The sequence below is a fragment of the Pseudophryne corroboree genome, chromosome 7 (assembly GCF_028390025.1).
Source record: "Pseudophryne corroboree isolate aPseCor3 chromosome 7, aPseCor3.hap2, whole genome shotgun sequence".
NCBI lineage: Eukaryota > Metazoa > Chordata > Amphibia > Anura > Myobatrachidae > Pseudophryne > Pseudophryne corroboree.
The window spans coordinates 144,687,541-144,709,692 of NC_086450.1; the positions used below are offsets into that span (position 1 = coordinate 144,687,541).

A 22,152-nucleotide genomic window follows, 5' to 3' on the forward strand; every position below is an offset into this window, starting at 1 on the left:
CCGACACCTGTTTGGATATGTGTAATTAAGTGCTAAGGTGAATTTATTGCACAAAAGATTAGAGAACAGACAGGAAATCTACCCATGTCTGTCCCTATGTCGCAGAGACCTTCAGAGTCTCTCAATGCTCACTATCCAAAATAATAGACACTGATATCGACACGGAGTTTGACTCCAGTGTCGACTACGATAATGCAAAGTTACAGCCAAGATGGCAGAAAAGTATTCAATATATGATTATTGTAATAAAAGATGATTTGCATATCACTGATGACTCATCTGTCCCTGACACAAGGGTACACATGTTTAAGGGGAAGAAAGCTGAGGTAAATTTCCCTCCTCTCATGATGAAAAAGAGCGGGAATCTCCAGACAAGAGACTGCAGTTTCCCACAAAGAATTCTCAGGCAGTATCCATTCCCCACTAGGGCCAGGATATAATGGGAATCTTCCCCTAGGGTGTCACGTTTGCCCAAAAGGTAGCCCTGACGTAACAGCTATTCTCAGGGATCCTCCAGATAGCGTGCACATTCTGGTACACTACTCAGACCGGCGATTGTGTCGGCATGGGTTTATAGCGATGTGGCAGCGTGGACAGGTACCTTATCAGCAGAGATTGAGACCCTAGTATGTATATATATATATGTATATATAGAGATATATATATATATATATTAAAGATGCTGTCTTAAGAGATATATATATAAAACATGCCCAAAGAGACATGAGTATACTGGGTCCTAGAGTCAAAGCTATGTCGATTTCTGCTTGACGTGTCCTGTAGAATATGCAATGGACAGATGATGCCGACTTAAGAGGCATATGGAAGGCTGAGGATTGTGTGGAGAAGGGTTCTCGGACCTGGTCTCCACAGCTATAGCTGGTAATTCTGATATTTTGCCTTATATTCCTGCACAGCCTAGGAAAGCACGACATTATCAAGTGCAGCCTTTCGAACAAAGAAACAAGAAAGTCCGAGGTGCGTCCTTTCTTGCCAGAGGCGGGGGCAGAGGAAAGAAGCTGCACAACACAGCTAGTTCCCAGGAACAGAAGTCCTTCCCGGCCTCTACAAAAATCCACCGCATGTCGCTGGGGCTCCACAGGCGGAGCTAGGCCCGGTGGGGGCACGCCTTCATAAGTTCAGCCACAAGTGGGTTCACTCCCTGTTAGATCCCTGGGCAATAGATATTGTGTCTCAGGGATACAAGCTGGACTTTGAGAAGATGCCCCCTCACCGATGGCCCTGCCGGCTTCCCCCCACGAGAGGGAAACAGTGTTAACTGCAATTCACAAATTGTATCTTCAACAGGTGGTGGTCAAGGTTCCCCTCCTTCAACAAGGAGGGGGTTATTATTCGACAATGTTGTAGTCCCGAAACCAGATGGTTCGGTCAGACCCATATTGAATTTAAAATCCCTGAACATATACCTGAAAAGGTTCAAGTTCAAGATGGAATCGCTAAGAGCGGTCATTGCAAGCCTGAAAGGGGGAGATTTTATGGTGACTCGGGACATAAAGGATGCATACCTTCATGTCTCCATTTATCCACCTCATCAGGCGTACCTCAGAATTGCGGTACGGGATTGTCATTACCAATTTCAAAGTTGCCGTTTGGTCTCTCCACGGCCCCGAGAATATTCACCAAGGTAATGGCGGAAATGATGGTGCTCCTGCGGAAGCAAGGTGTCACTATTATCACGTACTTGGACGATCTCCTCATAAAAGCGAGATCAAGAGAGCAGTTGCTGAACAGCGTATCACTTTCTCTGGAAGTGTAACGGCAACACGGCTGGATTCTATATATTCCAAAGTCGCAGTTGGTTCCTACAGCTCATCTGCCTCTCCTAGGCATGATCCTAGACACAGACCAGAAAAGGGTTTATCTCCCGATAGAGAGAGCTCAGGAGCTCGTGACACTGGTCAGGAATCTATTAAAACCAAAACGGGTGTCAGTGCATCACTGCACTCGAGTCCTGGGAAGGATGGTGGCATCATACGAGGCCATTCCCTTCGGCAGGTTCCATGCAAGGACCTTCCAATGGGACTTACTGGACAAGTGGTCCGGATCACATCTTCAGATGCATCGGTTAATCACCCTATCCCCCAGGGCCAGGGTGTCTCTCCTGTGGTGGCTGCAGAGTGCTCACCTTCTCGAAGGTCGCAGATTCGGCATTCAGGACTGGGTCCTGGTGACCACGGATGCAAGCCTCCGAGGGTGGGGGACAGTCACACAGGGAAGAAATTTCCAAGGGCTGTGGTCAAGTCAGGAGACTTGCCTTCACATCAACATCCTGGAACTAAGGGTCATATACAACGCCCTACGTCAAGCGGAGTCCCTGCTTTGCGACCAACCGGTTCTGATTCAGTCAGACAATATCACCGCAGTGGCTCATGTAAACCGCCAAGGCGGCACAAGGAGCAGGGTGGCGATGGTAGAAGCCACCAGAATTCTTTGCTGGGCGGAGAATCACGTAAGCGCACTGTCAGCAGTGTTCATTCCGGGAGTGGACACCTGGGAAGCAGACTTCCTCAGCAGGCACGACCTCCACCCGGGAGAGTGGGGACTTCATCAAGAAGTCTTCATGCAGATTGCAAGTCGGTGGGAACTGCCACAGGTGGACATGATGGCATCCCGCCTCAACAAAAAGCTGCAGAGATATTGCGCCAGGTCAAGAGACCCTCAGGCGATAGCTGTGGACGCCCTGGTGACACCGTGGGTGTTCCCGTCGGTCTATGTATTTCCTCCTCTTCCTCTCATACCCAAGATGCTGAGAATCATAAGGAAAAGAGGACTGAGAACAATACTCTTTGTTCCGGATTGGCCAAGAAGGACTTGGTATCCAGATCTGCAAGAAATGCTCACAGAGGACCCGTGGCCTCTGCCTCTAGGACAGGACTTGTGCAACTTGTGCAATCAGTTAAGGCCCATTCCACAAGGAAGGTGGGCTTTTCTTGGGCGGTGAAAAAGCTAATTATTTATCTTATAACATTCACTATATATTGGTAAGAGACTCAGTACGCAATGGGCGTACGGGGTACCGTAATGGTATGCACTTAGCGTAGCAGACGCTAGGCCGTGGTCGAGACGCACGAGCGGCACGTTCGCGCACGGCTTAGCTGGGTATCGAGCACGCTATAGGCGGCCCGAGCACCGTAATGCTACGCTACTAGCGTAGCGGACGCTGTGTCCACGAGAGGAATACGAGCGGCGCAGACGCTCACAGGATGACACACAGTAAACCTTGTATGCAACACAATGAAAGGCTAAGCCTATACTGTAAACCTTGGTCTTGTAATGTTAACACAATGTAACGCTGATTAACCTCTATTACATGAAAGCTGATTGAGTGATTGAGACGCTCAGAATCCCTCTATACTAGCTAGAGAAACACAGACACCTTGCTGAGGTTCCAACACCTTTACTAACGAGATTTAGCTATGTAAAAAGGGGAAAACAGTTAACAGCTTATACACTACAGCACTAACATAAAACACCTAAACAGAATAACAGAAAATATACAATATATAACAGCGTCTTAATCCTAAACAATAACAGTGAGAGAGAGAGAGAGTATGGCAAATACAAACAGAGAATAAGTTGGTTACAGAGAAAAACTTACACACGTGGGGAATGATCGCTAGCGCAGTCCTGGAACCAGCTCTCTAGTTAGTCAATGATGAAAACCGTTGTGAGAGTAGACTGAGCTGGCCCAGGCTGGCTGTTCTTATATACACTACATACAGTATACTACAAAGGGCCCTACAATCTCATTGTTCATTGGACACAGGAATCTGTCTTCACATTATAACAAAAGGTCATAGGTTGATTCGAACAGGTGGGCTGTGACTATTTCAAACTGCTCAGGTGGGAGGGAATCTCAGGTTTCCCGCCGCATGGATAATGAACTGCAAATACAGTAAATGTCCATAAACTTCTTATAAACATAACTATACGCAGGAGCGATTAATCTCTTTCAAACCAACACTGGAATGTTACTAATAATATACTCTTCCGTTGCATACTAAACACCACTGCTCAAAACCTGTCTGACCCTTCGTATCATGTAAAGAGGGATCTCTCTGTCCATGAACCAGTTACACTAAACAAACTTACTGATATTATTAAGGGGACCATAACCTATAAAATACACTATTTAGATTAACTATGTAACGATCGAGTCGCCCGCCAGACGCACACAAACTCTACCATATATGCGCATACCACGCGCCTGAGCGCACGACCGTGGAGGCGCCGTCACACAACTGCGAATATGCGCATGCACGGGAGAGAATGTGCACGTGCAGCGGGCAAGCGCATGGGGTTAGTACAAGGCATCATAGGTCGCTATATTTTTCGACTTTGACAGTCCACCCTTTGGCAGTCACCAACAACTGCCACTTCCTAAACAGTTCAAACAGAAAAATATATGTCATCATGTAAATACCTTTTTATGATTGGGTAAAGGGAGGAGAGGAGAAGGTGGGAAAAGTATGACCTAGTGAGACAGTAAAAGCATGTGTGTATGAGATCCATGTTTGAGGGGTCATGTATCATCGTGCCGTACGTGTTCTAAATCAAGCTTCGAGGTATTGCGAAGTATACATTTGAATCCTTCTTATCCCGTTTTAAGGGTCTGTGGATGGGCTGTCAAACTCTACCGAGCTCTTTTCGGCTTTTGGTTGCAACAAATGGGGGAGCACATTTAGTTGATGATACATGAAGGGGGAGAATATGTGGATGCTAATATGTGAGGATCACCTGTCGACTATGTGAGATACTACCTGGAGGTTGTAGAGATGAAGATAAGAAACAATTGTTATAAATGCAGTCGTAAACTATGTGAGTTTAAATAAACAGTTGCCGATTGAGGTCTTGTCTGATGTACATGTTGTCTGATGTCTCTCGGTGCTTTTGTTGTAAATGGCGAACAAAAGCTGTTCCAGTGTCCATAAAATTACCGTCTCTAAAGTATTGGGCTTTCGTAAAAAGTTAAAGTCACTAGGGATATTGGGGGTCTGTGACATAGTTCATCAATGGTCTGTATAAAAGAGGTTGTCAAATTCTTCTTCCAAGCGGATGTCTTTGTACCTTTACTCTGTGATTATGTTGCTCTTGGAAAACTACGCCTCCATCCTGGTCATCAGAACCCATTCCAGATCCTTTCTCGACCTCCATGGTACTCTTACCGAAACAGACTGCTCTGGTCAACATCATGGTCAACAGGAAAATCCGGATCACAGTCTCTTGGGACAAGTCCATCTTACAGGAGGAGAAGGAGAAATTTGTAATGGGGGTACAAAAAATAATTTGAGGGGAAAGAAAAATGTTACGATGCTTTTGTCCTCTAGTCTTGTTGTTCTTCTTGCTCTGTTGTCATCTTAAAGGTGCTGTCTCTCAATTTTCCAAACGAACATTCCGGTGATACAATATTCCTTCCAAATCTGCGATCTTTCTGTAAGGAGCAAAAATCTTGCATTACCATTTGTCTAACTGATGTGTGACATACCATCTGTAAAGCATGAGAACATGAGAGAGAAGAGGAAAACAAACAAACGAGAGAGAGAACAATTCATATATATGTTACATAAAACAACAAACAAACAAAACATTGTCAGATCTTCCGTTCACCATCAGGCTGTCACACCATCACATCCATTGGTATCTTTGCTCAGTCTCCCCCACCAGTATTTCCACACTGCACCCTTTTGTGCCTGGCCAGGACACACCGATGTTGGTAGGTCACACTGGGGTTAGGTAGACTTCTGCAAAGACCAAGTAGCTATGTGATGTTTGAGTTCTGCCGATGAAAGTCAGAGATGGGGAAAAAGAAACATTTACAGATAAATTACAAAGTTTACCCGGCCGTTCCTGTGTCTACAAGGAACTGACCTCCCAATATCATTAACTGTAACCTCAGGTTTACTACCAGGCCTAATGATCAACTTTCCTGACTGCATATTACAGGTGCGGCCCAAACTTCTTCCTAGGTGATTCCTGATTACAATTTCGTGTATCATGACTTTGCTCGTGTTCTTGTCTAGGGGGTTGATATACCTTTTGTGGATCTTTAAACCTACAACTTCATGCAAAATGACCTTCCTTCTGGCAATTATAACATCTTATCACCTTTGACTTACCCACAGGGATCTGAGGCTTCTTACCTCCCTGTGTTTCCCTGTGCTTGCTGATGTTTTGCTCATGCCCAACAGCAGACTTTCTTAATGCAGCCACCGAGATATTTCTCCAGTTAGGTAGAGAGGTCTGTACCCTGATTCTTAGTGTGTCTTTTAAGCCGTCCATTAATACGGACACAGCTACCTCCCTATGATGTACATTTGTTTTAATGTCCGTGATCCCAGTGTTTCTAGCCATTACTTGCAGTGCTCGATTGAAATAATTAGAAGTACTTTCCCCTTCTTTTTGTCTTATGGAGAAGATTTTGTTCCACTCGACAACGGCTGGGAAATATACTCCTGTCGGTTGATCTGCTTAATACATTCCTGATTGTGTTCCTCCGTACGAGGTACTTCTGTGTTTAACTTACAATCAGTAATAAACTTTGCAGGGTCAACACTGGAGGGCAAACATGCCCTCAGCACTGTCCGCCACTCTTTGTTGGTGGGTTCTGTGGAGTTTCCTAGTTCTTTAATAAACCTCTGACATGCAACTAGATCTTTCCTAGGATCAGGGAATTCAGACATAATTGTCCTTAATTCTGTCCGGGACCAGGGACGGCGCATTGCACTGTCCCTGGCGGGAATGACTCCCTGCGCGTCAGTCTGTCCATTTGGGACTGTGATCACCCTGACAGGGTTAAGTTCAACTACATCATCTTGTGTTGGTTCTACAATATGAGATACATTTGTTTGTGCGTGATATATAACACCGTACGTACCTGTGGACACGACCTCACCTGACCCTCCGTTAGGGGGTTTGACTACTGCCTTTACCGATTGGGTCGCGTCCACCTGGATGTCTTGTATGATGGCTGCTGGAAAAGGTGCCGACATCGTGCTGGGCTCACTTTATTGCTTGTAGTCCTGAGGGAAGTTTAACATGGGGTGCAACTTGCACGGGTTAACAGTTGTACATTTAACAGTTTTACTTTTATCATTGTTACATTCGTTACAATTATTCTTATCATCTATACAGTTACTAAGTGCATGTTTATCATACCACAGTGTGCCATTCTCTGCAACCACTTTCTCTCTTGTTGCCATATTTCTCTTACCAAAGTGAGAGTCAGCTGTGTAAGCTAATCCTCCTTGTATTTCACTTTCCCGTTGCCATAACTGTAAACAATCATAATATTTGATCCGTCTCTTTGCAGATTTAATGAGACATATTCTTCTCCTTAGATTTTGTAACACCTCGGGGCTAAAACTGCCTACCCGTGGGAACTTTTCCCCGTCATGCACAGTCATTCTTTCCCATTCATCGCACAAAACCTCTGTGTGTGAACCGTATTTCTCACACATGATATACCTTGCCGACCCTATTGGCCGGTTTACTAAATCAACCTGAACCAAGGTTGATCGCCCCCTACCTGAACAACTGGCCCCCATCTTTGCAGGTGTTGCTTTCACTACCTCTGACCTTCAAATCAGGGTCTTCAGCGAACCCTTACAAAAACCAAGATGTCCGGGGTAGGCCGACGGTGAAAGTTTACCGAGTACCTTCACACACTCTTCGCCCACGTTGGCCAGTACTTCAATCACTGACTCAGAGCTGCTGTACCCAACCTAGGGCCCCTATAAACCTTTATTTACTGGGGCGTGTGGGAGTAGGTTACCCGTCCCCAGCAAGTATCGGTTGTTAGAGAATTCCTGAGTGACCAGCGAACCTCCCTTAAAATAAAAAATGTTTACACAAATCATGTTAGAATGTACAAATAGCGTTTATGACCCCTATCATACGCAAACGGTACTGGGTCAAGTTACAAACTAATGCACACAATTACATGCGGTACAATCGTACTGCACATAAGCAACTAATCTTATGTGCGGAACGACCAACGGAATCGAAAATTACGGCTGCGAATTCCTTCAGCCAGAGCTTGATGGCCTATATGGGTACCGCACCAACCCTCCTGTGGTTGTGCTTCTTGACTCTATCTATAGCGGACTTCCTAGTCTGCTGTACCTAGACCTCCTGGTCCGTGACCTCCTGGTCTGCTATACTCTAATGCTCTTATTTCAATATTTAACAAGGGATGCCTCCCAAGCCACCACGCGCTGTCACTTTCACGGATGTACCTCTACGAGAACTCGACTTCTAGGTTCCAACCAAAATGAGAAACTTATATATATATATATGCACACACTCTTTCACCTCATATACTCTTTACTTTCGTTTCTGTACAGAAATCCCTTTCATTCAGTATCGCAGTCTAGTCCCAAAGGAGTTACAACTAGAGAAGGATTTATTACGCTAAAATTTAGGACACTGAGATTGACTTGCGCTATTATCGCGTTGCTTCCGTATCGCCTACTAAAACAATACTATCGTGTGATTTGTATCATGTGGGCGTACCCATACGCTCCGTTGCGTAATATACGCTACGTGTGTAAGCCCTTGCGTCGCGTACGCTTGTCCCGCCCTTTGTTAGGGACACGTGTACACAGGCCAGACACGTCCACAGTAACACAAGTAACACGTTTCTATCAATGCAAATGATATTTAACTGTAATCATTTACCGAGCACCACACATAACTTCCTTGTATCTTAGGCAAAGCCGTGTGCGTGTTTTACAAATTACTTCCTTACGTATTAATTTTACTTTTAACTACCAATAGCAACAAATCTTTCTCAGCACGTTATCAATGATAAATGGCAAACAGGAAGGCGAGATGTGAAATTACACAAATGAAAAAATAAGAATTTACTTACCGATAATTCTATTTCTCGTAGTCCGTAGTGGATGCTGGGAACTCCGTAAGGACCATGGGGAATAGCGGCTCCGCAGGAGACAGGGCACATCTAAAGAAAGCTTTAGGATCACCTGGTGTGCACTGGCTCCTCCCCCTATGACCCTCCTCCAAGCCTCAGTTAGGATACTGTGCCCGGACGAGCGTACACAATAAGGAAGGATTTTGAATCCCGGGTAAGACTCATACCAGCCACACCAATCACACTGTACAACTTGTGATCTGAACCCAGTTAACAGCATGATAATAGAGAAGCCTCTATAAAAGATGGCTCACTACAACAATAACCCGAATTTTTTGGTAACAATAATTATGTACCAGTATTGCAGACAATCCGCACTTGGGATGGGCGCCCAGCATCCACTACGGACTACGAGAAATAGAATTATCGGTAAGTAAATTCTTATTTTCTCTGACGTCCTAGTGGATGCTGGGAACTCCGTAAGGACCATGGGGATTATACCAAAGCTCCCAAACGGGCGGGAGAGTGCGGATGACTCTGCAGCACCGAATGAGAGAACTCCAGGTCCTCCTCAGCCAGGGTATCAAATTTGTAGAAGTTTACAAACGTATTTGCTCCTGACCAAGTAACTGCTCGGCAAAGTTGTAAAGCCGAGACCCCTCGGCAGCTGCCCAAGATGAGCCCACCTTCCTTGTGGAGTGGGCATTTACAGATTTTTGGCTGTGGCAGGCCTGCCACAGAATGTGCAAGCTGAATTGTACTACAAATCCAACGAGCAATCGTCTGCTTAGAAGCAGGAGCACCCAGTTTGTTGGGTGCATACAGGATAAACAGCGAGTCAGATTTTCTGACTCCAGCCGTCCTGGAAACATATATTTTCAGGGCCCTGACCACGTCAAGCAACTTGGAATCCTCCAAGTCCTTAGTAGCCGCAGGTACCACAATAGGTTGCTTCATGTGAAATGCAGAAACCACCTTAGGTAGAAATTGAGGACAAGTCCTCAATTCTGCCCTGTCAGAATGAAATATTAAATAAGGGCTTTTATATGATAAAGCCGCCAGTTCTGACACACGCCTGGCTGAAGCCAGGGCTAACAGCATCGTCACCTTCCATGTGAGATATTTTAAGTCCACAGTGGTGAGTGGTTCAAACCAATGTGACTTTAGGAAACTCAACACAACATTGAGATCCCAAGGTGCCACTGGAGGCACAAAAGGAGGCTGTATATGCAGTACCCCTTTTACAAATGTCTGAACTTCAGGCACTGAAGCCAGTTCCTTTTGGAAGAAAATCGACAGGGCCGAAATTTGAACCTTAATGGACCCTAATTTTAGGCCCATAGACAGTCCTGTTTGCAGGAAATGGAGGAAACGACCCAGTTGAAATTCCTCTGTAGGGCCTTCTTGGCCTCCCACTACGCAACATATTTTCGCCAAAAGCGGTGATAATGTTTTGCGGTTACGTCCTTCCTGGCCTTGACCAGGGTAGGGATGACTTCATCTGGAATGCCTTTTTCCTTCAGGATCCGGCGTTCAACCGCCAAGCCGTCAAACGCAGCCGCGGTAAGTCTTGGAACAGACAAGGCCCCTGCTGGAGCAGGTCCTTTCTTAGAGGTAGAGGCCACGGTTCGTCCGTGAGCATCTCTTGAAGTTCCGGATACCGAGTCCTTCTTGGCCAATCCGGAACCACGAGTATAGTTCTTACTCCTCTCCTTCTTATGATTCTCAGTACTTTTGGTATGAGAGGCAGAGGAGGGAACACATACACTGACTGGTACACCCACGGTGTTACCAGAGCGTCCACCGCTATTGCCTGAGGGTCCCCTGACCTGGCGCAATATCTGTCTAGTTTTTTGTTTAGACGGGACGCCATTATGTCCACCTTTGGTTTTTCCCAACGGTTTACAATCAGGTGGAAGACTTCTGGGTGAAGTCCCCACTCTCCCGGGTGAAGGTCGTGTCTGCTGAGGAAGTCTGCTTCCCAGTTGTCCACTCCCGGAATGAACACTGCTGACAGTGCTATCACATGATTCTCCGCCCAGCGAAGAATCCTTGCAGCTTCTGCCATTGCCCCCCTGCTTCCCGTGCCGCCCTGTCTGTTTACGTGGGCGACTGACGTGATGTTGTCCGATTGGATCAATACCGCCTGACCCTGAAGCAGGGGTTTCGCTTGACTTAGGGCATTGTAAATGGCCCTTAGTTCCAGAATGTTTATATGAAGAGATATCTCCAGGCTTGACCATAAGCCCTGGAAATTCCTTCCCTGTGTGACTGCTCCCCAGCCTCGCAGGCTGGCATCCGTGGCCACCAGGACCCAGTCCCGAATGCCGAATCTGCGGCCCTCTAGAAGATGAGCACTCTGCAACCACCACCGGAGGGATACCCTTGTCCCCGGTGACAGGGTTATCCGCTGAAGCATCTGAAGATGCGACCCGGACCATTTGTCCAGTAGGTTCCACTGGAAAGTCTTGCGTGGAATCTGCCGAATGGGATTGCTTCGTAGGAAGCCACCATTTTTACCCAGAACCCTTGTGCATTGATGCACTGAGACTTGGTTCGGTTTTAGGAGGTTCCTGACTAGCTCGGATAACTCCCTGGCTTTCTCCTCCGGGAGAAACACCTTCTTTCTGGACTGTGTCCAGGGTCATCCCTAGGAACAGAAGACAAGTCGTCGGAACCAGCTGCGATTTTGGAATATTGAGAATCCAATCGTGCTGCCGCAACACTACCTGATATAGTGCTACACCGATCTCCAACTGTTCCCTGGATCTTACCCTTATCAGGGAATCGTCCAAGTAACGGATAACTAAAATTCCCTTCCTTCGAAGGAATATCATCATTACGGTCATTACTTCAGTAAAGACCCGGGGTGCCGTGGACCATCCCTACGGCAGCGTCCGAACTGATAGTGACAGTTCTGTACCATAACCTGAAATACCCTTGGTGAGAAGGGTAAATTTTGACATGAAGGTAAGCATCCTTGATGTCCCGAGACATCATGTAGTCCCCTTCTTCCAGGTTTGCAATCACTGCTCTGAGTGACTCAATTTTGAATTTGAACCTCTGTATGCAAGTGTTCAAAGATTTTAGATTTTAGATTTTAAAATCGGTCTCACCGAGCCGTCTGGCTTCGGTACCACAATAGTGTGGAATAATACCCCGTTCCCTGTTGCAGGAGGGGTACCTTGATTATCACCTGCTGGGAATACAGCTTGTGAATGGTTTCCAAAACTGCCTCCCTGTCAGCGGGAGACGTCGGTAAAACAGACCTTTGGAAACGGCGAGGGGGATACGTCTCGAATTCCAATTTGTACCCCTGAAATATTACCAGAAGGATCCAGGGGTCTACTTGCGAGTGAGCCCACTGCGCACTGAAATTCATTGAGAACGGGACCCCACCGTGCCTGAACTTGTAAAGCCCTAGCGTCATACTGAGGGCTTGGCAGAGGCGGAAAAGAGTTTCTGTTCCTTGGAACTGGCTGATCTCTGCAGCCATTTTCCTCTCCCTCTGTCACGAGCAGAAAAGAGGAACCCTTTTGTCCGCTTGCCAACCAGGCCTGCGCCTGATAATACGGCGTCTTATTTTGAGAGGCGACCTGGGGTACATCCCCTCTTTTAAGGCAATACTTCCAAATGCCGTTTGGAATCCGCATCACCTGACCACTTTACTGGTATAATTGGACAACGCACTTATACTTGATGCCAGTCGGCAAATATTCCGCTGTGCATCATGCATATATAGAAATGCATCTTTTAATTGCTCTATAGGCAATAATATACTGTCCTTATCTAGGATATCATATTTCCAGTCAGGGAATCCGACCACGCCAACCCAGCACTGCACATCCAGGCTGAGGCGATTGCTGGTCGCAGTATAACACCAGTATGTGTGTAAATACATTTTAGGATACCCTCCTGCTTTCTATCAGCAGGATCCTTAAGGGCGGCCATCTCAAGAGAGGGTAGAGCCCTTGTTCTTACAAGCGTGTGAGCGCCTTATCCCCCCTAGGGGGTGTTTCCCAACGCACCCTAACCTCTGGCGGGAAAAGGTATACTGCCAATAACTTTTTAGAAATGATCAATTGTTATCGGGGGGAAACCCACGCATTTTATTTCTCAGATTCCGGAAAACTACAGGAAGTTTTTCCTCACCAACATAATACCCCTTTTTTTTTTTGGTGGTATTCATATTATCAGAAAAGTGTAAACTTTTTTCATTGCCTCAATCATGCAATGTGTGGCCCTATTTGGAAATCACGGTTGTCTCTTCACCGTCGACACAGGAGTCAGTATCCGTGTCGGCGTCTGTATCTGAGGTAACGGGCGCTTTAGAGCCCCTATATGAGACGTCTGGACATGCACAAGCTGAGTAGCCGGCTGTCTCATGTCAACCACTGTCTTTTATACAAAGCTGACACTGTCACGCAATTTCCACAGTACATCCACTCAGGTGTCGACCCCCCAGGGGGTGACAACACTATTACAGACACTCTACTCCGTCTCCTCATCATTTTTCTCCTCATACATGTCGACACAAACGTACCGACACACAGCACACACACAGGGAATGCTCTGATAGAGGACAGGACCCCACTAGCCCTTTGGGGAGACAGAGGGAGAGTTTGCCAGCACACACCAGAGCGCTATATATATACAGGGATAACCTTATATAAGTGTTTTTCCCTTTATAGCTGCTGTATTGTTTATACTGCGCCTAATTTGTGCCCCCCTCTCTTTTTTAACCCCTTTCTGTAGTGTAGTGACTGCAGGGGAGAGCCAGGGAGCTTCCCTTCAACTGAGCTGTGAGGGAAAATGGCGCCAGTGTGCTGAGGAGATAGGCTCCGCCCCTTTCTCGGCGTCCTTATCATCCGTTTTCTTGTATGTTTTGGCAGGGGTTAAATGCATCCATATAGCCCAGGAGTTATATGTGATGCATTTATTTTAGCCATAAAAGGTTTTCTAACGATTTATTGCGTCTCAGGGCGCTGCCCCCCCAGCGCCCTGCACCCTCAGTGACCGGAGTGTGAAGTGTGCTGAGAGCAATGGTGCACAGCTGCGGTGCTGTGCGCCTACCTTTATCTGAAGACAGGAAAGTCTTCTGCCGCCGATTTTTCCGGACCTCTTCGCTCTTCTGGCTCTGTAAGGGGGCCGGCGGCGCGGCTCCGGTGACCCATCCAGGCTGAACCTGTGATCGTCCCTCTGGAGCTAATGTCCAGTAGCCTAAGAAGCCCAATCCACTCTGCACGCAGGTGAGTTCGCTTCTTCTCCCCTTAGTCCCTCGATGCAGTGAGCCTGTTGCCAGCAGGTCTCACTGAAAATAATAAACCTAAACTAAAACTTTCACAAAGAGCTCAGGAGAGCCCCTAGTGTGCACCCTTCTCGTCGGGCACAGAAAATCTAACTGAGGCTTGGAGGAGGGTCATAGGGGGAGGAGCCAGTGCACACCAGGTGATCCTAAAGCTTTCTTTAGATGTGCCCTGTCTCCTGCGGAGCCGCTATTCCCCATGGTCCTTACGGAGTTCCCAGCATCCACTAGGACGTCAGAGAAATGCAGGTGTGTGCGTGTGTTGCGTACGCAATGTGTACCAAACAGAAATAAAACAGTTTTAAAAGACAATAGCATACTGTTCTTACCTTCCGGTTCCGGATTCCACCAGCACTCCTACAGCGTAGCGATGCAGATGCTTATCTAGTCAGCACTACCGTATCCCTCACCACCAACACGGATACGAAGGGATACTACCTTCCCGCCCTTTGCTGACAGATAAAGTCTGCTTGTGTTCGCTAGAGCGGATATGTGGAGGACGGACGAGCCGCCAATTGATAAAGCTAATTATTTATCTTATAACATTCACTATATATTGGTAAGAGACTCAGTACGCAATGGGCATACGGGGTACCATAATGGTACGCACTTAGCGTAGCAGACGCTAGGCCGTGGTCGAGACGCACGAGCGGCACGTTCGCTCACGGCTTAGCTGGGTATCGAGCACGCTTTAGGCGGCCCGAGCATCGTAATGCTACGCTACTAGCGTAGCGGACGCTGTGTCCACGAGAGGAACACGAGCGGCGCAGACGCTCACAGGATGACACACAGTAAACCTTGTATGCAACACAATGAAAGGCTAAGCCTATACTGTAAACCTTGGTCTTGTAATGTTAACACAATGTAACGCTGATTAACCTCTATTACATGAAAGCTTATTGAGCGATTGAGACGCTCAGAATCCCTCTATACTAGCTAGAGAAACACAGACACCTTGCTGAGGTTCCAACACCTTTACTAACGAGATTTAGCTATGTAAAAAGGGGAAAACAGTTAACAGCTTATACACTACAGCACTAACATAAAACACCTAAACAGAATAACAGAAAATATACAATATACAACAGCGTCTTAATCCTAAACAATAACAGTGAGAGAGAGAGAGAGAGAGAGAGAGAGAGTATGGCAAATACAAACAGAGAATAAGTTGGTTACAGAGAAAAACTTACACACGTGGGGAATGATCGCTAGCGCAGTCCTGGAACCAGCTCTCTAGTTAGTCAATGATGAAAACCGTTGTGGAGAGTAGACTGAGCTGGCCCAGGCTGGCTGTTCTTATATACACTACATACAGTATACTACAAAGGGCCCTACAATCTCATTGTTCATTGGACACAGAAATCTGTCTTCACATTATAACAAAAGGTCATAGGTTGATTCGAACAGGTGGGCTGTGACTATTTCAAACTGCTCAGGTGGGAGGGAATCTCAGGTTTCCCGCCGCATGGATAATGAACTGCAAATACAGTAAATGTCCATAAACTTCTTATAAACATAACTATACGCAGGAGCGATTAATCTCTTCAAACCAACACCGGAATGTTACTAATAATATACTCTTCCGTTGCATACTAAACACCACTGCTCAAAACCTGTCTGACCCTTCGTATCATGTAAAGAGGGATCTCTCTGTCCATGAACCAGTTACACTAAACAAACTTACTGATATTATTAAGGGGACCATAACCTATAAAATACACTATTTAGATTAACTATGTAACGATCGAGTCGCCCGCCAGACGCACACAAACTCTACCGTAAATGCGCATACCACGCACCTGAGCGCACGACCGTGGAGGCGCCGTCACGCAACTGCGAATATGCGCACGCACGGGAGAGAATGTGCACGTGCAGCGGGCAAGCGCATGGGGTTAGTACAAGGCATCATAGGTCGCTATATTTTTCGACTTTGACAGCGGCTGCCCGAGGGGTCTCGGCATTACAGCTTTGCCGAGCGGCTACTTGGTCAGGTTCAAACACCTTTGCAAAGTTCTACAAGTTTGATACCCTGGCTGAGGAGGACCTTGTGTTTGCTCATTCGGTGCTGCAGAGTCATCCGCACTCTCCCGCCCGTTTGGGAGCTTCGGTATAATCCCCATGGTCTTTACGGAGTCCCCAGCATCCACTAGGACGTTAGAGAAAATAAGATTTTACTTACCGGTAAATCTATTTTCCGTAGTGGATGCTGGGCGCCCGTCCCAAGTGCGGACTTCTTCTGCAATGCTTGTATATAGTTATTGCTTAAATAAGGGTTATGTTATAGTTGCATCAGAGTTTATGTGATGTTCTGTGATTGTTCATACTGTTAACTGGGTAAAGTTATCACAAGTTATACGGTGTGATTGGTGTGGCTGGTATGAGTCTTACCCTGGATTCCCAAAATCCTTTCCTTGTACTGTCAGCTCTTCCGGGCACAGTTTCTCTAACTGAGGTCTGGAGGAGGGATATAGATGGAGGAGCCAGAGCACACCAGAATCTAAATTCTTTCTTAAAGTGCCCATGTCTCCTGCGGAGCCCGTCTATTCCCCATGGTCCTTACGGAGTCCCCAGCATCCACTACGGACTACGAGAAATAGATTTACCGGTAAGTAAAATCTTATTATTACTTATCACCAACCAATCCAACATTATTCTTAGTATCAAGGACTATTTTCATCCAACACCACTAATTCATCACTTACACTTTCTTATCCTTCTTTCCTCAAAACTAACAATATCTACTTCCCCCTTTTCCCTATTCTTCCCCCCCCCCCTCCCCCCCCCCCCCCTTTTGGCTCACTTACTTCACATTGTCTTCTTTTATATAATCCTTTCCAATTTCTTTTCTTATCTTCCCCTTCCCTTCCCCCCCCCCCTTTTTTTTTCTCTTCCCCCTCTCTTTCTCCCTTTTTTTCTCCCTCCCTCCCTCCCTCCCTCCCTTTCTTTTCCTTATTTCCTTCCTCATACTTCTCCCCTCCTCTTTTCCCTCGCCCCCCCCTTTTTCTTCCCCCTCTCTTTCCCCCTTTTTTTTCCCTCCCTCCCTCCCTTTCTTTTCCTTATTTCCTTCCTCATACTTCTCCCCTCCTCTTTTCCCTTCCCCTTCCCCCCCCTCCTTTTCATGTATCACACAGTAATATACCACTAATTTTTAGTTATCCTCACATCACCGTTTTCTCCCTTTCATTATTCTATCACAAATGCATACATTTCAAAATTCAATATCACACTTAAATTATAGTTAATAAAATTATTATATAGTATACAATTTATTTCATATTTAAGCACGTGAGGGATAAACTTCGTTGCCAACCTATTATAATGTATAGATATGCACATTAAACGTACAATGTTACTTTTATATCACCCTCTGTACTAATTAATTCTATTTAAATCTTATTATCTATTATAGGTTACTGTAATTCATTTATTAGGCCTAATTATTATAATAATTATAATAATTCTAAAATCTTAACTAATTACCAAACAGGCAAACACAAGAACAATATCACTGGATCAATATGAGCTATTAAATGGCTACATAACAGGCTGCAGGTGATCATGATGTTATGTTTTCTCTCAATTCTAACTGGTGTGTCAGTAGACCTAAGGATAGGTGTAGTAAAGTGTCCATCATAACTGCACATCCAATGAGCATCTAGCACCGTCTTTAAATAAGAAACTCCTACTGATCACATTACGTTCTGTGATCAAGCTACACTGCGAAATGTACGTCAAAGGACCCTGCGATCACGTGGTGCTCACACGTGATCGCAATAACCGGAACTCAGGGACAGTTACCCAGGCAACGGCGGCAAGCCATTGAGAGCCAGGGGATACACCGCGATTGCACGCTGCCGTATCTTGGAAAGCAGCGGCCGCATGCGGGACAGAGACAGCGGTCTCAACTAAACAGCTGACAACCTCTCCACACCCTCCACACTGAAGTCAGATCACGGCTTCATTTCCACTACACCTCCGGAGCCACTGATCGACTAAAAGTAGGACTTACCAGTGGCATCTGGCCACAGACAGCACCCACAGCAGGAATTCTCTCCCTTCTTTTCCGAATGGGCTCGTTTTGTATTGGTATCGTATGAACACATACCTTATACCTATTACATTAAATTCTAGCATATTTACTGTAGCCACATTAGGGTACTAATCTGCTTTAAAATAATGCTTTGAGATATTGCCTGTGTGTGTGTATATACATAGACATCTAAGATTTTTGGCTGGAGAAATCTATATTATGTGAGTTATTTCTCCACACAATGTTCCTATGTGCTCATTTTGAACATCATGGGTAGATTAAGTCCTACAGCTATCTGGACTCTTTCACAGTGCATGTGCATTGCTCCAAGAGGTGCTGGAGATGTGTGGTACCCAACAGGTGTTGGGAGTACTTTGGTATATTTATAGTGGCATCAAAGGCCCAATAGCAGATTATTGTACAGAGAAGGTATAAGCTGTGTTTCAGCTTTAATTTTGCAGAAGGCTGCCAGTAATTATCCTCATGTACATCATTATCTGCTTTGGTTATTTAAACCATTACCAGCTGTTTATTTGTCCTCTTTTTCATTATAGCCTCTCTGACATCTTGTAAATATTTTTCTCTATTGCAAATGTATGTTCAGGCCTTAGAGGCTCATATATAATGAGATTTTGGATCTGTGTGTGTGATATAAACTTCTAGAGGCTATATAACATGTACTTCACCATTGATGTTGAACATACAAACCAGTATACAACATTTAAAACAGCAACGGTATTGCCATAATTGTTGCCTCACCATATATCACCACTTTATCCCGGCTATGCTGGCGGATGCACCTGTATAGGATAATTGCACAGGATAATTGCCTTATTATCACTACCGTATTTTTGCTATAATTGCATCTTTTATCTATGGGCATAAGATAATATAGATACTTAATACACATTTGATCTATATCAATTTGGATACACATTGTTGGCGACACGGCTATTGGGATTGACTGAACGGGCAGATCAAATAATTGCGGACATACCCCACTGGAGATGCCCAATCTCATCTGATCTTGGAAGCCAAGTAGTGGAGGGCCGGGTCAGTACTCGGATGGGAGACCACCTTGGAACACCCTGGTACTGCAAAAAATTCTTCTGCCTGATCTAGAGTGATCCTCAATAATACCACTTGGCATTCGGTTCTGTATGACCTATGATTTAATTTTCTATGTCAAAATAATCCTGAATAGGATATCTGTAGAACAAATGATGGTCATATACTACACAAAGGAGTTACTGTGATCATAGTAAACCTATTAGCCCATAGATTTGGATTTCCGGTATTTACTGTGGTATTTAAAACCACATGAATTATACTTAATACAGTGCTATATTTTCGCGTAGCTATATTATTCACGTATAATGTACTCCTATAATTACTTTTCAATAATGAACCAATAAAGTTATGTTTTATCAGTATTAATATATACCTAATCCTCTGAATTAGAGTGCTCCCACACAAGAGTCTACTTTCCAACAACCACAAGTCCCTTACAGGAGGGGGTGGGGGGTGTAGTTGCAGGCGAAGGGTGCGAATTGTCATTCCTGCTTGTTTAAATGACGACAACGGCACATCTGCAGCCCTCACCTGCCTGAATCTTGAATTTGCACAAAACTGCGTCCTCCTGTTAGCTAAAGTCATCTCATCATTTAATTTTGAGATGGAAGCTAAAGATGTTCCGTATTCCATGTCCCCCTCCTCTCTGTCTGAAGTCACTTTTAAGAAGACTATGGTTAAACCAGGAGTGGAACTGAACAGAAGATTTGAACGCAACTCCATATTGTGGATGGACCGATATGTGTCGCACTGCGTGTGGTCTGTGACCAATCATATGCAAGTATGAGCAATTACAGGGGTTTCAAAGGCATACACAACTCGCATCTGTACTTGCAGTTGAGTAAATGGTTGGAAACTCAGCCTTTGCACATAGGGGGGATCACTTGTACCAGGTGGGATACGGTCGTTAGGTCGACACCGCTTAGGTCGACAGTCATTAGGTCGACCACTGAAGGTCGACATGCATTAGGTCGACATGGTCAATATGTCGATGTGGTCATTATGTCGACATGTACTAGGTCAACAGGTCAAAAGGTCGACATGAGTTTTTCACTTTTTTTTTCTTTTTTTGGACTTTTTCATACTTGACGATCCACGTGGACTACAATTGGGAATGGTAACCTTGCCCGAAGCATGGCGAGCAAAGCGAGTGAGCCATGCGAGGGGACACGGTACACTAATTGGGGTTCCCCGTTACTTTACGAAGAAAACGACCTAATGCATGTTGTTCGACCTAATGAATGACGGCCTAAGTTGAGTCGACCCAACGACCCATACCCGTACCAGGTATAAGGCTGATGCTGAGTTTCATACCATGAATGGTTCCTTTTGTGATTTTCATCGATGGATGGCACACCGATGGCTATGCCTAACACTGTGATTGGAGGCCTGCTTTCACTATGGGGACAGATATTACTTAAAATCACTGCACTCAATGATAATATATTGAAGTTAATGCCAGGGTAGTGCAATAAGTACCCAGGGTAGTGCAATAAGTACCCAAGTGGCTTGGAGCAGATGCAGGTATTACAGTTTATCACAGTATGGACTGGCAGTCCCAGGGGGTCCATGACTGTCTGGCTGCGATTAGCTTTGAGTGCTTCCCATGAGAGGTCCCTGAGGTGGGTGCAGCCCATAGGTAAAATCTGCCACGGCCTATAACCCTATCCTATATATATTACTATATAGGCTGCCTGTGAGAATGTATTTAGTACTTACCTTTACAGCATCATCCATATATTGGATGGCTGGGTGTATGCTAGAGATAAGTGAGTTTGGTTCTCAGAGAACCGAACCCTACCGGACTTTGCCTTCCGAGTTCGGTTCTGAGCCCAGCTCGGGTTTTTCCGCCTGACTCGGAAACCCGAATGCGGCAAAACATCATCATCCCGCTGTCGGATTCTCGCAGGATTTGGATTCCATATAAGGAGCCGCACGTCGCGGCCATTTTCACTCCAGTCTCGGAGAGTGTATTGAGAGGACGTGTCCTCAGTGTTCAGTGTCTGTGCGGGGGCGGGAAAGTGGGGTGGCAAGTCTTGTGCTGTGTTGTGCTGCTCAGTCCAGTCCAGTATAGTCACAGTGTTGGTGTCCTCTGCTGCCATATATCCAGTGTAGCTGTATAAAGTGGTTCTGTGTTGTGCTGTCCAGTCCAGTGTAATCAGTGTATTGTGCTGCTCAGTCCAGCCAGTCACAGTGTTGGTGTCCTTTGCTGCCATACATCCAGTGTAGCTGTACAAAGTGGTCCTGTGTTGTGCTGTCCAGTCCAGTGTAGTCAGTGTATTGTGCTGCATCAGTCACAGTGTTGGTGTCCTCTCATGCCATATATCCAGTGTAGCTGTATAAAGTGGTACTGTGTTGTGCTGTCCAGTCCAGTGTAGTCAGTGTATTGTGCTGCATCAGTCCAGCCAGTCACAGTGTTGGTGTACTCTGTTGCCATATCTCCAGTGTAGCTGTATAAAGTGATGTTGTGTTGTGCTGCATTAGACCAGTGGTAGTGTCCTGTCTCATCAGTCATTCCAGTGATGAGGCAGTCACAGTGGTATACGCTGCTGCTATATGTCCACTGCTGCCATATAATAATAATAATAATAACAACAACAACCACAAGTCCCTTACAGTGTTGTTGTGTTGTGCTGCATCAGACCAGTGGTAGTGTCCTGTTCATCAGTCATTCCAGTGATGATATACACTGCTGCAATATGTCCACTGCTGCCGTATAATAATTATAATATCAACCACAACAAGACCCTTACAGCGGTGGTCTTCAGTTTGACGACTGTCGGGATCCCGGCGCACAGTATACCAGTGCCGGAATCCCGACAGCCAGCATACCAACACTTTTTCTCCCTCTTGGGG

The 22,152-nt window shown here is 45.7% G+C and overlaps 1 pseudogene; it reads left to right on the forward strand.

Annotated features, from left to right (window-relative positions):
* The first annotated feature begins 19,208 nt into the window (after positions 1-19,208).
* On the forward strand, positions 19,209-19,328 carry LOC134947315 (5S ribosomal RNA; annotated as a pseudogene).
* Positions 19,329-22,152: the final 2,824 nt, after the last annotated feature.